At 45.4% G+C, this 14,165-nt stretch overlaps 9 non-coding genes across 9 annotated transcripts; all 9 read left to right on the forward strand.

The window, feature by feature from the left end:
* The first annotated feature begins 9,375 nt into the window (after nt 1-9,375).
* Nucleotides 9,376-9,539, forward strand: LOC135034379 (U1 spliceosomal RNA). Its single transcript, XR_010229618.1, has one exon. It is a non-coding gene; the product is annotated as a U1 spliceosomal RNA (small nuclear RNA).
* Nucleotides 9,540-9,691: 152 nt separating this feature from the next.
* On the forward strand, nt 9,692-9,854 carry LOC135034359 (U1 spliceosomal RNA). The gene has a single exon (XR_010229603.1). It is a non-coding gene; the product is annotated as a U1 spliceosomal RNA (small nuclear RNA).
* Nucleotides 9,855-10,515: 661 nt separating this feature from the next.
* LOC135034380 (U1 spliceosomal RNA) lies at nt 10,516-10,679 on the forward strand. The gene has a single exon (XR_010229619.1). It is a non-coding gene; the product is annotated as a U1 spliceosomal RNA (small nuclear RNA).
* A 152-nt stretch (nt 10,680-10,831) lies between these two features.
* On the forward strand, nt 10,832-10,994 carry LOC135034364 (U1 spliceosomal RNA). Its single transcript, XR_010229607.1, has one exon. It is a non-coding gene; the product is annotated as a U1 spliceosomal RNA (small nuclear RNA).
* A 674-nt stretch (nt 10,995-11,668) lies between these two features.
* On the forward strand, nt 11,669-11,832 carry LOC135034403 (U1 spliceosomal RNA). The gene has a single exon (XR_010229641.1). It is a non-coding gene; the product is annotated as a U1 spliceosomal RNA (small nuclear RNA).
* Nucleotides 11,833-11,984: 152 nt separating this feature from the next.
* Nucleotides 11,985-12,147, forward strand: LOC135034348 (U1 spliceosomal RNA). Its single transcript, XR_010229592.1, has one exon. It is a non-coding gene; the product is annotated as a U1 spliceosomal RNA (small nuclear RNA).
* Nucleotides 12,148-12,820: 673 nt separating this feature from the next.
* On the forward strand, nt 12,821-12,984 carry LOC135034389 (U1 spliceosomal RNA). Its single transcript, XR_010229628.1, has one exon. It is a non-coding gene; the product is annotated as a U1 spliceosomal RNA (small nuclear RNA).
* A 152-nt stretch (nt 12,985-13,136) lies between these two features.
* On the forward strand, nt 13,137-13,299 carry LOC135034349 (U1 spliceosomal RNA). Its single transcript, XR_010229593.1, has one exon. It is a non-coding gene; the product is annotated as a U1 spliceosomal RNA (small nuclear RNA).
* Nucleotides 13,300-13,973: 674 nt separating this feature from the next.
* On the forward strand, nt 13,974-14,137 carry LOC135034381 (U1 spliceosomal RNA). The gene has a single exon (XR_010229620.1). It is a non-coding gene; the product is annotated as a U1 spliceosomal RNA (small nuclear RNA).
* Nucleotides 14,138-14,165: the final 28 nt, after the last annotated feature.

Raw genomic sequence — 14,165 nt, forward strand, 5'->3', positions numbered from 1 at the left:
GGTATGGTCCTTCCCATCTGTCAATAAGGCAACCTGAGCGTAGAAAATTCCGTATCATTACATAATCCCCAGGTTCAATGTCATGACAATTACTATCTGGTAAATCAGGAATCAATAACTTCAAATTATCATTTTGATTCCTTAGCTGTTTACTCATGTTAATCAGGTACTTTACAGTCACTTCATTGTTACACTTCAAATCATCCTGAGGGTTAATCATAACATGCGGTTGTCGACCAAACAAGATTTCAAAGGGAGACAGATTAAGAGGGGACCTGGGAGTGGTTCTGATGCTGTACAGTACTATGGGTAAAGCTTCTGGCCATGCCAATCCTGTTTCTGCCATAACTTTGCTCAGTTTATTTTTAATAGTGCTGTTCACTCTTTCCACCTTCGCACTCGCCTGTGGACGGTATGGAGTGTGCAGCTTACTATCAATTCCCATCAACTTACACATTCCTTGAAAGACATCACCTGTAAAATGGGTACCCCTATCACTTTCGATTATTCTAGGGATACCATATCTACACACAAATTCCTGCACAATTTTCTTAGCAGTAAACATAGTGGTATTTGTGGCCGCAGGAAATGCTTCAACCCAATTTGAGAATACATCTATACAAACAAGTACATATTTCAAATTTCGACAAGGGGGTAATTGAATAAAGTCAATCTGTATTACCTGAAAAGGGCCGCCTGTAGGTGGGATATGAGATGGTTCTGTTGGTATTGCCTTTCCGATGTTCTTCCTCAAACAGGTAAGGCATGACATTGCTCTCTTACCTGCATGAGATGAAAATCCTGGGGCGCACCAATATGCTCTTACCAACTTGCACATTACCTCCTTGCCCAGATGAGTCAGCCCGTGTGCTGCCTCAGCTAAACATGGAAGATATGCTCTGGGGGCCACTGGTTTACCCTGTCCATCCGTCCAGAGTCCTGAGGACTCCTGGCCATATCCTTTTGCCTTCCAGACTGCCTTTTCCTGTGTGGAATACAAATTTTGCATCTCACACAACTTCTGTGTGTTGATGGTATTAAATACCATCAGTTGTGTGGTGTCTGTCTGTCTGGGGGTACCAGCTGCTAACTTAGCAGCTTCGTCTGCTCGGCTGTTACCAAGTGATACTGGGTCCTGGCTATATGTGTGTGCTTTACACTTGATAACAGCCACTCTGTCGGGTTCCTGTATCGCTGCTAGAAGCCTTTTGATGTGAGCTGCATGCGCTACCGGTGTACCAGCTGCCGTCATGAAATTTCTGAGGCGCCATAGGGCTCCGAAATCATGGACTACCCCGAATGCGTATCTAGAGTCGGTGTAGATATTGGCTGATTTGCCCTTAGCCAGTTCACATGCTCTGGTTAGGGCGACCAGTTCAGCAACCTGGGCTGAGTGAGGTGGGCCTAGCGGTTCTGCTTCTATGGTGCCTTGATCATCTACGACTGCGTATCCAGTACACAAGTCTCCCGAGTCCGACTGTCTGTGACAACTACCATCCGTGTAGAAGGTAAGATCTACATCTTCCAGTGGGTTGTCACTGATGTCAGGCCTTGCGGTAAAATTTTGGGTCAAATATTCCATACAATCATGTGTGTCCTCCTTTGTATTAAATTCTCCTTCCCCACCACTCTCATCCTCCACCCTTTGTGCCTGTCCAGGCACACCTGGGAGATATGTTGCAGGATTTAATGCACTGCATCTCCTTATGGTGATGTTTACGGGGGCCATTAGTGCCAATTCCCATCTTGTAAACCGCGCTGATGAGACATGTCTGGTTTGGGCAGAATTTAGCAAGGCTGACACTGCATGTGGTGTATGAATTGTGAGGTTGTGACCTAGCACTACATCTTCGCTTTTCGTTACTAGCAATGCTATCGCAGCAACGCTTCGCAAGCATGTGGGGAGGGATCGCGCTACCGTATCTAGCTGAGCGCTGTAGTATGCTACCGGCCTGCTGGCATCACCGTGCTTTTGGGTTAGGACGCCTGCTGCGCAACCAGCACTTTCTGTTCCGTACAGCTCAAAGGGTTTCCCATAGTCTGGCATACCTAATGCTGGTGCCTGCGTTAGGCACTGTTTAAGTCTCTCAAATGCCATCTCGGACTCGTCTGTGTGCGAAATCCGATCAGGCTTGTTTGAGGAGACCATCTCCTGCAAAGGTAATGCTAGAATGGAAAATCCTGGGATCCAGTTACGGCAATACCCACACATTCCTAAAAATGTTCTGATCTGTTGCTGGGTTTGAGTCAGAGTCATGTCTCTAATTGCTTGAATTCTATCAGCGGTCAGGTGTCTCAGTCCTTGTGTTAGACAGTGTCCCAAATATTTTACTTTAGTTTGGCATAATTGCAACTTGTCTTTGGAAACCTTGTGTCCTGTGTCTGAAAGATGAAACAGGAGCTGTTTCGTATCCTTCAGGGATGCTTCCAATGAATCTGAACACAGTAGTAAATCATCCACGTACTGTATCAATATTGATCCACTCTCTGGTTGGAAATACTGTAAACAATCATGCAAAGCCTGGGAAAATATACTTGGACTGTCTATGAAACCTTGTGGTAATCGAGTCCATGTGTATTGGACTCCTCTGTATGTAAATGCAAACAAATATTGGCTGTCAGGGTGCAGAGGTACCGAAAAGAAAGCGGAGCAGAGGTCAATAACAGTGAAAAATTTCGCAGTGGGAGGGATTTGCATAAGGATGACAGCTGGATTTGGCACTACGGGGAACTGACTCTCAACTATTTTGTTAATCCCCCTTAAATCCTGCACTAGCCTGTAACCCCTCCCCCCACTCTTTTTCACAGGGAAGATGGGACTATTGGCTGTGCTGGATGTTCTTACCAGGATGCCCTGTTGTAGCAAGCGCTCTATTACTGGGTATACTCCTAACTCCACCTCTGGCTTCAGAGGGTATTGTGGGATTTTTGGAGCTATCCTACCTTCTTTTACTTGCACAACTACTGGAGCTACGTTTGCCATCAATCCAGTGTCTTGTCCGTCTTTAGTCCACAGTGACTCTGGTATCTGGGATGTCATTTCTTCTACTTGGGATGGAGTCCTATTTGTCATAATGGTATGTGACATTAATTTTGATGGGGAGTCTAACATGTCTCGCACTTCCTGAGCGTGATTCTCAGGTATGTCCAAGAATACACCTTCAGGAGTACAATAAATGACGCACCCCATTTTACACAATAAGTCTCTTCCCAAGAGATTTGTCGGTGCCGATGCAGCCAGCAAAAAGGAATGCTTGGTATGTAAAGGCCCTATTGTAATCTCGGCTGGTTTGCTAACAGGGTAATGCTGGACTACTCCCGTTACTCCCATGGCTGGAATTGTCTTACCAGTGGTTCTCATGCCCACTGTCGAATTTATCACTGATTTGGCCGCCCCCGTATCTACAAGAAAGTTTAATGTTTTACCAGCTACATCAATTGCAATTTCGGGTTCACTACCAAGACTTGCAATCAATTTTACTGGCTGCAGATTACAGGTATGGCCACACCCCTATTGGGTATGGTGACCTCCCTGAATCCCGCTGGCAGCAACTACTTGTGAAGGGGTTAACTGGGAACTGCCAGAGGCTTGCCAGTCTCTGTTCGGGGGGTATCTTTTTGTTTCCCCTGCATGTGGCTCATAACTCCGTTTCTGCGGACCCTGCTCCCAATGTCGTGTGTCGTGTCGTTGTCTAGGGGGTTGATAAGACTTTTGTATGTTTCTCGATTTACAGTCTCGTGCAAAGTGTCCCTCTCTATGACAGAAATAACAGGTTACCACATTCGACTTACCCACAGGGTTTGGTGATTTATACAAAGGCTGCCTTGTGGTCAGGGCCTGTATACTTACGGCCATTAACTTATCACCTTGTAATTCCCTGTGTCTGGTGATATTCCGATCGTGATCCACAGCTGCCTCTCTCAAAGTAGCCACCGACAGACCTCGCCAACATGGTTGCGTGGTCTGTACCCTTGTCTTTAATGCCTCTTTTAAACCATCCATTAGTACAGATACTGCTACTTCTCGATGGTTTATGTTTGTTTTAATGTCCTCTATGCCTGTGTATTTTGCCATATCTAGTAATGCCCTGTGAAAATACTCTGCAGCTGTTTCTGACTCCTTTTGTTTAATGGAGAAAATCTTGTTCCATTTAACTACAGCTGGAAAATACTCCTTTAACTGTAAACTTATCCTTTTTACATTGTCTTTGTTGTACACATCTGTAAGAGGTACATCCTGATCCAATCCACAGTCAGCTAAAAATTGAGCCGAGTCGACATTGGAGGGTAAACAAGCCCTCAGCAATACCTGCCAGTCTTTGTTATTGGGCTCTAAAGTGTTCCCTAGGTCTCTGATGTATTTCTGGCTAGCAACTAAGTCTTTCCTAGGGTCAGGGAATTCAGACACTATGGTTCTTAATTCCATTCGGGAAAACGGGCTGTACATGGCAATGTTCCTGATAGGAGTGACTCCTGTAGTGTCCGTTTTCCCATTTGGAACTGCTATTACCCTAACGGGAGCAAGTTTAATAACATCATTCTGTGTAGATTCTACAGCCTGTGGTGAAATGGTTTCAGCATAGTGTATGGTGCCGTACTTACCTGTTGATACGACCTCACCTGTCCCTCCGCTAGGGGCCTTTGTTACTAATCTTAAGGGTTGGGCCGTGCCTACTGTTGTTTCTGATATGGTGGCTGCTAGAGAGAGCGCCGATATTGTTGCCGATTCGTCCTCTTGATCACACTCCTGGGGAAAGTTCAAAACAGGGTACAACTTGCACGGGTTAATACTTGCATTGGTTAACTTATTAACATTTACACAGTTGCTAAGTGTTTGTTTGTTACACCCTAATGCGTCATTCTCCGCAACCGATTTCTCTCCTGATATGTATGGTGGCGGCGGTGCCGTAGCTATCAGTTTCCTGATAGGGTTAGATCCCGCCGCCTGAGCCAATCCTCTCTGTATTTCACCCTCCTGTTGCCATAACTGCAAATAATCATAATGTTTAATCCGTCTCTTTGTTGATTTAATGAGACATATCCTCCTCCTTAGATTTTGTAACACTTCTGGGCTAAAGCTGCCTACTCTTGGGAACTTCTCCCCATCATGTACCGTCATTCTCTCCCATTCATCACATAAAACCTCTGTGTGTGAACCGTATTTTTCACACATTACGTACCTTGCCGACCCGATTGGTCTGTTTACTGAATCAACCCGAACCGAGGTTGATCGCCCCCTACCTGAACAATTGGCCCCCATACCTGTAGGTGTTGCTTTCACCACCTCTGACCTTCAATCAGGGTCTTCAGCGAACCCTTACAAAAACCAAAATGTTCAAGATAGGCTGACGGTGGCGGTTTACCGAGTACCCCACTCACTCGCCCAAGCCGACCAATACGACCTACACACTGCCCTAGTGCTGGCGTACTCGACCCAGGGCCCCTATGAACCTTCGTTTACTGGAACATGTGAGTGTGATCCGCAGAGCATTAACCCTTTCCAGTAACTGTTGGTTGTTGGATAATTCCTGAGTGACCAGCGAACTTCCCTTCAGAAAATAAAAAATTACACAAATCACGTCAGAATGTACAAATAGTGTTTATGACCCTTTTTGTACACAAATGGTACTGGTCAGATTAACTAATGCACACAATTACGTGCGGTACAATCAGTCTGCACATAAGCAACTAATCTTATGTGCAGAGCGACCAGTGGAATCGAAAATTGCGGCTGCGAATTCCTTCAGCATGAGCTTTAATGGCCTATATGGGTTCTGCACCAACCCCCTGGGTTGTGCTCTTTTCTCTATTTATAGCGGACTTCCTTGTCTGCTGTACCTGGACCTCCTGGTCAATTCCGGACCTCCTGGTCTGTGCTACAATAGACCTCCTGGTCTGCTATACTCTAATGCTCAGATTTTATGTTTAACAAAGGATGCCTCCCTTGCCACCATGCACGTCACTTACATGTATGTACCCTGCGAGAACTCGACTTCTTGTGGTTTAACCTCAAAAAATTGTATAAACTTATATATGCAAACACTCACTCACCACATGTACACTTTTGTTTCTATTTCTATTTCTGCGCAGAAATTTTCTTTCCTTTAGACCAGATGTGTTGTAAATTTGGAGAAGGATCTGTTAATCTAAATTTCGGACACTAAAATAGATTTGCGCTATTTATCGCGTTGCCACCTTTTCGCCTGTTACAATAACACTAGCGTGTGATTTGAGTTACGTGGGCGTACCCGGACGCTCCGTTGCGTAATATACGCTGCGTGCGTCGGCCTTTGAGTTGCGTACACGAGTCTCACCCTTTGTTAGAGACACGTGTACACAAAGCAAATATCCACCGTAACACAATTTTACACGTTTATCAATGTAGATGATCCTCGATCATCTACCGAACACCACACCAATCTCTCCTTGTATCTTTAGGTAGAGCTGCGTGCGTGCTTTTCAATTTACACCTTAATGTATTACTTTTACTCTTTAACTATGAAATAGCGGCAAATCTCTCTTAGCACGTTTATCAATTATAAAATGGCAAACAGAAGAGTGATATATGAAAATACACGAAAATGAAAAGAAATGCAGATATGTGCGTGCGTACGCAAGACAGAAATAAACAGTTTTAAAAGACACTAGCGTGTTGTTCTTACCTCCGGTTCCGGATTCCCTCAGCACCCTTTACTAAGCGAAGCAGACGCTTATCCAGACAGCACTACGAGGAATATGACCTCCCGCCCTTTGCTGATGGATAATGTCTGCTGAAATTACCTAGTGCAGATATGTGAAGGACGGACGAGCCGCCAATTGATAAAGCTAAATATTTATCTTACTTAAAACCCTTTAAGAGGCCTAAGAACACTGTACGCTATTGACGTCTGGAGTACCGTAAGGGTACGCACGTTGCGTAACAATCGCTTAGCGTAGCGTACGCTCGGGACCACGAGGAGATCACCAGCGGCGCAGACGCTCACAATGTTAAACCTTTACATGTAAACCATGAACAATGTATTATACAGGAAAAACCTTAGTGTAATGGTGGGGTGTAGATGCAACACAATGTAACCTTATTAACTTAAAGCTGTTCGAGCGTCTCCGACAGACCTGAGAATACTTAACACCATAAGAAATACACAAATGCCGGGCTTAGGGTCTAACGCCTTATATGAATGTTATACTTGCAAAAGAATAATACAATACAAGTCATACACTACCAATATAACATAGACTAACTAACCAGATAACTACACAGGAAATACAATACAATACAAGTACGTTTAAGGAAAAAAATGAGAGAAAGAGGAGAGGAGAGAGAGAGAGAGATATGGCCCACAATACCAATAAAGACAATATGATTGCGGAGAAAAACTTACGCCCAAGGGGAACGATCGCATGCGCCTCTGGATATCCAGCTCCCGATTATCAGCAATGAGAACCGTTGAAGAGTGAGAGCTGGATATGATCGGCTTGTCTATTTATGCCCCACACACACAATACAATTCAATGGTCCCTACAATCTCATTGTTCATTGGACACAGGAATTCGTCTTCGCATTATAACAAAAGGTTATAGGTTGATTCATACAGGTGGGCTGTGACTATTTCCAACTGCTCAGGTGGGTGGGAAACTAGGTTTCCCGCCGCATGGATAAGTAAGTGCAAATAATAGTAAAAGTACATAAACTTCTTATGTCCATAACTATTCGCACGAGCGATTAATCTGCTTCAAACCAACACCGGAATATTGCTAATTAAATACTCTTCTGATGGATACTAAACACCACTGTATGACTCATGTCTGACCCTTCGTATCAAACAAAGAGGGATCTCTCTGTCCATGAACATGCTATATTAACTAAACTTTCAGATTCTATCAAAGGGACCATAATCTACAAAATACATTATATGGTTAAAATATATATCGATTGAGTCGCCCGCTAGACGCATACAAATTCTACCGTAAATCCGCGTATCGTGCGCCTGCGGGTGCACGCGACTGCGAGTATGCGCACGCACGGGAGAGCTCTTGCACGCGCAGCGGGAGCTCGCATGAGGTGCAGATATGGCAGTGTGCATAGTGATATTTTTCTGACTTTGACAGTTTTATATAAGTAAATGGGGATCCTTAGTGCTGAGTCTCTGAATTATGTATATGTGATTATAGATATGAGGTATTGATTGAAAGATTATAGGTTAATCTGTATATAGATTATATATTTTCTGTTATTTTTTAAACCACCTTGTTGCTTATTTTATTATTATTTTTAATCACCATGTTGCTTATTTTTATATTATGAAATGCCTTTATATGTGCAATTGCAATTAGAAAGTTGTTCCATATGTGAGTCATTACATGTATGCATCCAATTAGTACATGTATGTATCCAATCAACTAATTAGTAATGCTATTGGTCCGGTGCATTTTAAAAAGAGCCTGCTAGGCTGCTGATGTATCCTCTGACGAAACCGCTCTTGGATAACAGCGGAGAAACGCGTAAGAAAGGTGATTACCGGACACTCTGATTGCTGAGATATAAGCCCGTTCATGAACGAGCTACATCACGGCGGACGTCTGATGTAAAGACAGCGGTGAAGGGGAAAAAGCAATTTGAGACCGAGCAAAAGGAGGTCTCTACCCCACGGCAGTGAGAAATATCCCGACCGCGAGTGCCAATATGATCCAGCCACGGTTAACGGGGGTCGTAGCATACCGCTGTGTTTCACCAACCATCACAGCGCTCTCCCCCTGTTTTCTTTCATTACTCACGTGAGTTACATATGAACTTTAACTGCAGTAAATAAGAGGCGTTGGTTACAACTGTTGCTGTTCATCCACAAGAAGGAATTTAATGTATCAATTACAATTGGAAAGTAACGATTAAATTACAACAGCTGTATCCAGGAGGATTTTTTGGACACTTTAATAAACATTCCGTTGTCATCAAGGGCAATATGAAATAGATCCTGATTACATTTAGATATGGATAGTGGTGCCTATATATGTTGACTCCATTGTATTTTATTGAATGTGGGTTTCTTCTGTCTATATATATTTTTTTTAAATAAAGAGCTTGTATATTTTATTTTTTGCGCTCCCTTTATAACAAATGTGATTATCTTTAAAATTTGGTTTATTATTGGTAGAACAGTACTACCTATGGGAGCAGCATTTTATAATATATGGTGAAAATTAATAGATGTATAAAGATTAAATAAGCAACAAATTGGTGAAATAGATAAGTTTTGATAGGAGCGCTGGGTTCTATATATATATATATTGACATTTGGTTATATATATGTATAGACTTTATAAATTCTTGACAGAGATGTGCCTGAGCAGCGGCCCTCCCCAGCCCTATCCCAAATCATACTTATTTTGCATAGGAGATACCATGGTCATGAAGATTGTTCTCCCAGGGTGAGGTTCATTCATTGCATTCTGGGTATGCTGACCCCTGTGATTTCCCCAAATGTGGGAAACTCGACTGCATTATTTGTGGTAGTGGGGGACTGTGTTTGTGCTTTCCTCTGGTCAGCTCTGGTAAAAGTCAGATTTATTTGTCTCAGATCTTCCTCTAGCCTTGTTCTTCTTTCGAGAGTTTCCATGTGCTGCCTCAGTTGGATATCCTTCACTTGACAGGGGGGTGCCTGAGCAGCGACCCTCCCCAGCTCTAGCCCAACTCCTACTTACCTGCCAGGTGAGATACTATGATCATGAAGGTGCTTCTCCCAGGGCAAGGCTCACCCATTGCACTCTGGGTGTGCTGCTCCTGCGGTTTCCCCAAATGTTGGACACTTGACTGCATAATTTGTGTTTCCCCTGGTCGGCTCTCGTATAATTCAGATCTCTTTGTCTCAGGTCTCTCTCCAGCCTAGTTTGCTGTCTGTTTCCACTTCTCTTTTCTTGAGTTGCTCCCTTCTATGCCCTTGCGCACTATCCTGACTTCTCCCGTCTGCTTACTTTGTGCCTTCCAACGCACAATGCAAACTACAGGTAGTGCTGCAGGGCCCACACCCTTTAACTTGCCTTACAGAGCAGCTCTGGAGCTGTTACAGTGCCCAGCTGCTGCAAGAAATCAGCTTGAATGCTTCAGGGGCTGGGGCATAGCCCCACACCGAAGGAGGGTGGAGGTGTTTAATGCGAACTAGGGGTCATCCAAGCACCGTAAAAGGCCGCCATGCCCTGCATACCCCTATTCTCTTTTCATATGCAGATGAGGGTTCCAGCCAACTTTGGCCCACTGCTTGGATGACATCACTGTATGCAAATCCGTCTTCTGCAGACCTTCCCCCAGGAATGCTTGTACTAGTTGTTGCATTTGGTTTGTTGTTTGGGGGTGCATCAGTATTAGGCGGCCTTCTGCTCTCCCATGTTCATTTGAAAATAAGTGTTCTCCCTACAGTTGTTGTCCCCAGATGAGAGTTCCCTTGTGCTGCCTCAGTTGAATCTCCTTTACTTGACAGAGATATGCCTGAGCAGCGGCCCTCCCCAGCCCTATCCCAAATCATACTTATTTTGCATAGGAGATACCATGGTCATGAAGATTGTTCTCCCAGGGTGAGGTTCATTCATTGCATTCTGGGTATGCTGACCCCTGTGATTTCCCCAAATGTGGGAAACTCGACTGCATTATTTGTGGTAGTGGGGGACTGTGTTTGTGCTTTCCTCTGGTCAGCTCTGGTAAAAGTCAGATTTCTTTGTCTCAGATCTTCCTCTAGCCTTGTTCTTCTTTCGAGAGTTCCCTTGTGCTGCCTCAGTTGGATCTCCTTCACTTGACAGGGGGGTGCCCGAGCAGCGACCCTCCCCAGCTCTAGCCCAACTCCTACTTACCTGCCAGGTGAGATACTATGATCAGGAAGGTACTTCTCCCAGGGCAAGGCTCACCCATTGCACTCTGGGTGTGCTGCTCCTGCGATTTCCCCAAATGTGGGACACTTAACCGCATAATTTGTGTTTCCACTGGTCGGCTTTCATATAATTCAGATCTCTTTGTCTCAGGTCTCTCTCCAGCATAGTTTGCTGTCTGTTTCCACTTCTTTTTTTTTGAGCCCCTCCCTTCTATACCCTTGTGCACTATCCTGACTTCTCCTCCTGTCTGCTTACTTTGTGCCTTCCAACGCACAATGCGAACTACAGGTAGTGCTGCAGGGCCCACACCCTTTTACTTGCCTTACATAGCAGCTCTGGAGCTGTTACAGTGCCAAGCTGCTGCAAGAAATCAGCTTGAATGCTTCAGGGGCTGGGGCATTGCCAACATGAGCCCCACACCAAAGGAGGGTGGGGGTGTTTAATGCGAACTAAGGGTCATCCAAGCACCGCAAAAGGCCGCCATGCCCTGCATACCCCTTTTCTCTTTTCATATGCAGATGAGGGTTCCAGCCAACTTTGGCCCACTGCTTGGATGACATCACTGTATGCAAATCCGTCTTCTGCAGACCTTCCCCCAGGAATGCTTGTACTAGTTGTTGCATTTGGTTTGTTGTTTGGGGGTGCTTCAGTATTAGGCAGCCTTCTGCCCTCCCATGTTCATTTGAAAATATGTGTTCTCCCTGCAGTTGTTGTCCCCAGATGAGAGTTCCCTTGTGCTGCCTCAGTTGAATCTCCTTTACTTGACAGAGATATGCCTGAGCAGCGGCCCTCCCCAGCCCTATCCCAAATCATACTTATTTTGCATAGGAGATACCATGGTCATGAAGATTGTTCTCCCAGGCTGAGGTTCATTCATTGCATTCTGGGTATGCTGACCCCTGTGATTTCCCCAAATGTGGGAAACTTGACTGCATTATTTGTGGTAGTGGGGGACTGTGTTTGTGCTTTCCTCTGGTCAGCTCTGGTAAAAGTCAGATTTCTTTGTCTCAGATCTTCCTCTAGCCTTGTTCTTCTTTCGAGAGTTCCCTTGTGCTGCCTCAGTTGGATCTCCTTCACTTGACAGGGGGGTGCCCGAGCAGTGACCCTCCCCAGCTCTAGCCCAACTCCTACTTACCTGCCAGGTGAGATACTATGATCAGGAAGGTACTTCTCCCAGGGCAAGGCTCACCCATTGCACTCTGGGTGTGCTGCTCCTGCAATTTCCCCTAATGTGGGACACTTAACTGCATAATTTGTGTTTCCACTGGTCGGCTTTCATATAATTCAGATCTCTTTGTCTCAGGTCTCTCTCCAGCCTAGTTTGCTGTCTGTTTCCACTTCTTTTTTTTTGAGCCCCTCCCTTCTATACCCTTGTGCACTATCCTGACTTCTCCTCCTGTCTGCTTACTTTGTGCCTTCCAACGCACAATGCGAACTACAGGTAGTGCTGCAGGGCCCACACCCTTTTACTTGCCTTACAGAGCAGCTCTGGAGCTGTTACAGTGCCAAGCTGCTGCAAGAAATCAGCTTGAATGCTTCAGAAGCTGGGGCATTGCCAACATGAGCCCCACACCGAAGGAGGGTGGGGGTGTTTAATGCAAACTAAGGGTCATCCAAGCACCGCAAAAGGCCGCCATGCCCTGCATACCCCTTTTCTCTTTTCATATGCAGATGAGGGTTCCAGCCAACTTTGGCCCACTGCTTGGATGACATCACTGTATGCAAATCCGTCTTCTGCAGACCTTCCCCCAGGAATGCTTGTACTAGTTGTTGCATTTGGTTTGTTGTTTGGGGGTGCTTCAGTATTAGGCAGCCTTCTGCCCTCCCATGTTCATTTGAAAATATGTGTTCTCCCTGCAGTTGTTGTCCCCAGATGAGAGTTCCCTTGTGCTGCCTCTGTTGAATCTCCTTTACTTGACAGAGATGTGCCTGAGCAGCGGCCCTCCCCAGCCCTATCCCAATCATACTTATTTTGCATAGGAGATACCATGGTCATGAAGATTGTTCTCCCAGGGTGAGGTTCATTCATTGCATTCTGGGTATGCTGACCCCTGTGATTTCCCCAAATGTGGGAAACTCGACTGCATTATTTGTGGTAGTGGGGGACTGTGTTTGTGTTTTCCTCTGGTCAGCTCTGGTAAAAGTCAGATTTCTTTGTCTCAGATCTTCCTCTAGCCTTGTTCTTCTTTCGAGAGTTCCCTTGTGCTGCCTCAGTTGGATCTCCTTCACTTGACAGGGGGGTGCCCGAGCAGTGACCCTCCCCAGCTCTAGCCCAACTCCTACTTACCTGCCAGGTGAGATACTATGATCAGGAAGGTACTTCTCCCAGGGCAAGGCTCACCCATTGCACTCTGGGTGTGCTGCTCCTGCGATTTCCCCTAATGTGGGACACTTAACTGCATAATTTGTGTTTCCACTGGTCGGCTTTCATATAATTCAGATCTCTTTGTCTCAGGTCTCTCTCCAGCCTAGTTTGCTGTCTGTTTCCACTTCTTTTTTTTTGAGCCTCTCCCTTCTATACCCATGTGCGCTATCCTGACTTCTCCTCCTGTCTGCTTACTTTGTGCCTTCCAACGCACAATGCGAACTACAGGTAGTGCTGCAGGGCCCACACCCTTTTACTTTCCTTACAGAGCAGCTCTGGAGCTGTTACAGTGCCAAGCTGCTGCAAGAAATCAGCTTGAATGCTTCAGGGGCTGGGGCATTGCCAACATGAGCCCCACACCGAAGGAGGGTGGGGGTGTTTAATGCGAACTAAGGGTCATCCAAGCACCGCAAAAGGCCGCCATGCCCTGCATACCCCTTTTCTCTTTTCATATGCAGATGAGGGTTCCACCCAACTTTGGCCCACTGCTTGGATGACATCACTGTATGCAAATCCGTCTTCTGCAGACCTTCCCCCAGGAATGCTTGTACTAGTTGTTGCATTTGGTTTGTTGTTTGGAGGTGCTTCAGTATTCGGCAGCCTTCTGCCCTCCCATGTTCATTTGAAAATATGTGTTCTCCCTGCAGTTGTTGTCCCCAGATGAGAGTTCCCTTGTGCTGCCTCAGTTGAATCTCCTTTACTTGACAGAGATATGCCTGAGCAGCGGCCCTCCCCAGCCCTATCCCAAATCATACTTATTTTGCATAGGAGATACCATGGTCATGAAGATTGTTCTCCCAGGGTGAGGTTCATTCATTGCATTCTGGGTATGCTGACCCCTGTGATTTCCCCAAATGTGGGAAACTCGACTGCATTATTTGTGGTAGTGGGGGACTGTGTTTGTGCTTTCCTCTGGTCAGCTCTGGTAAAAGTCAGATTTCTT

The sequence above is a fragment of the Pseudophryne corroboree genome, unplaced genomic scaffold (assembly GCF_028390025.1).
Source record: "Pseudophryne corroboree isolate aPseCor3 unplaced genomic scaffold, aPseCor3.hap2 scaffold_581, whole genome shotgun sequence".
In the NCBI taxonomy this organism is placed as follows: domain Eukaryota; kingdom Metazoa; phylum Chordata; class Amphibia; order Anura; family Myobatrachidae; genus Pseudophryne; species Pseudophryne corroboree.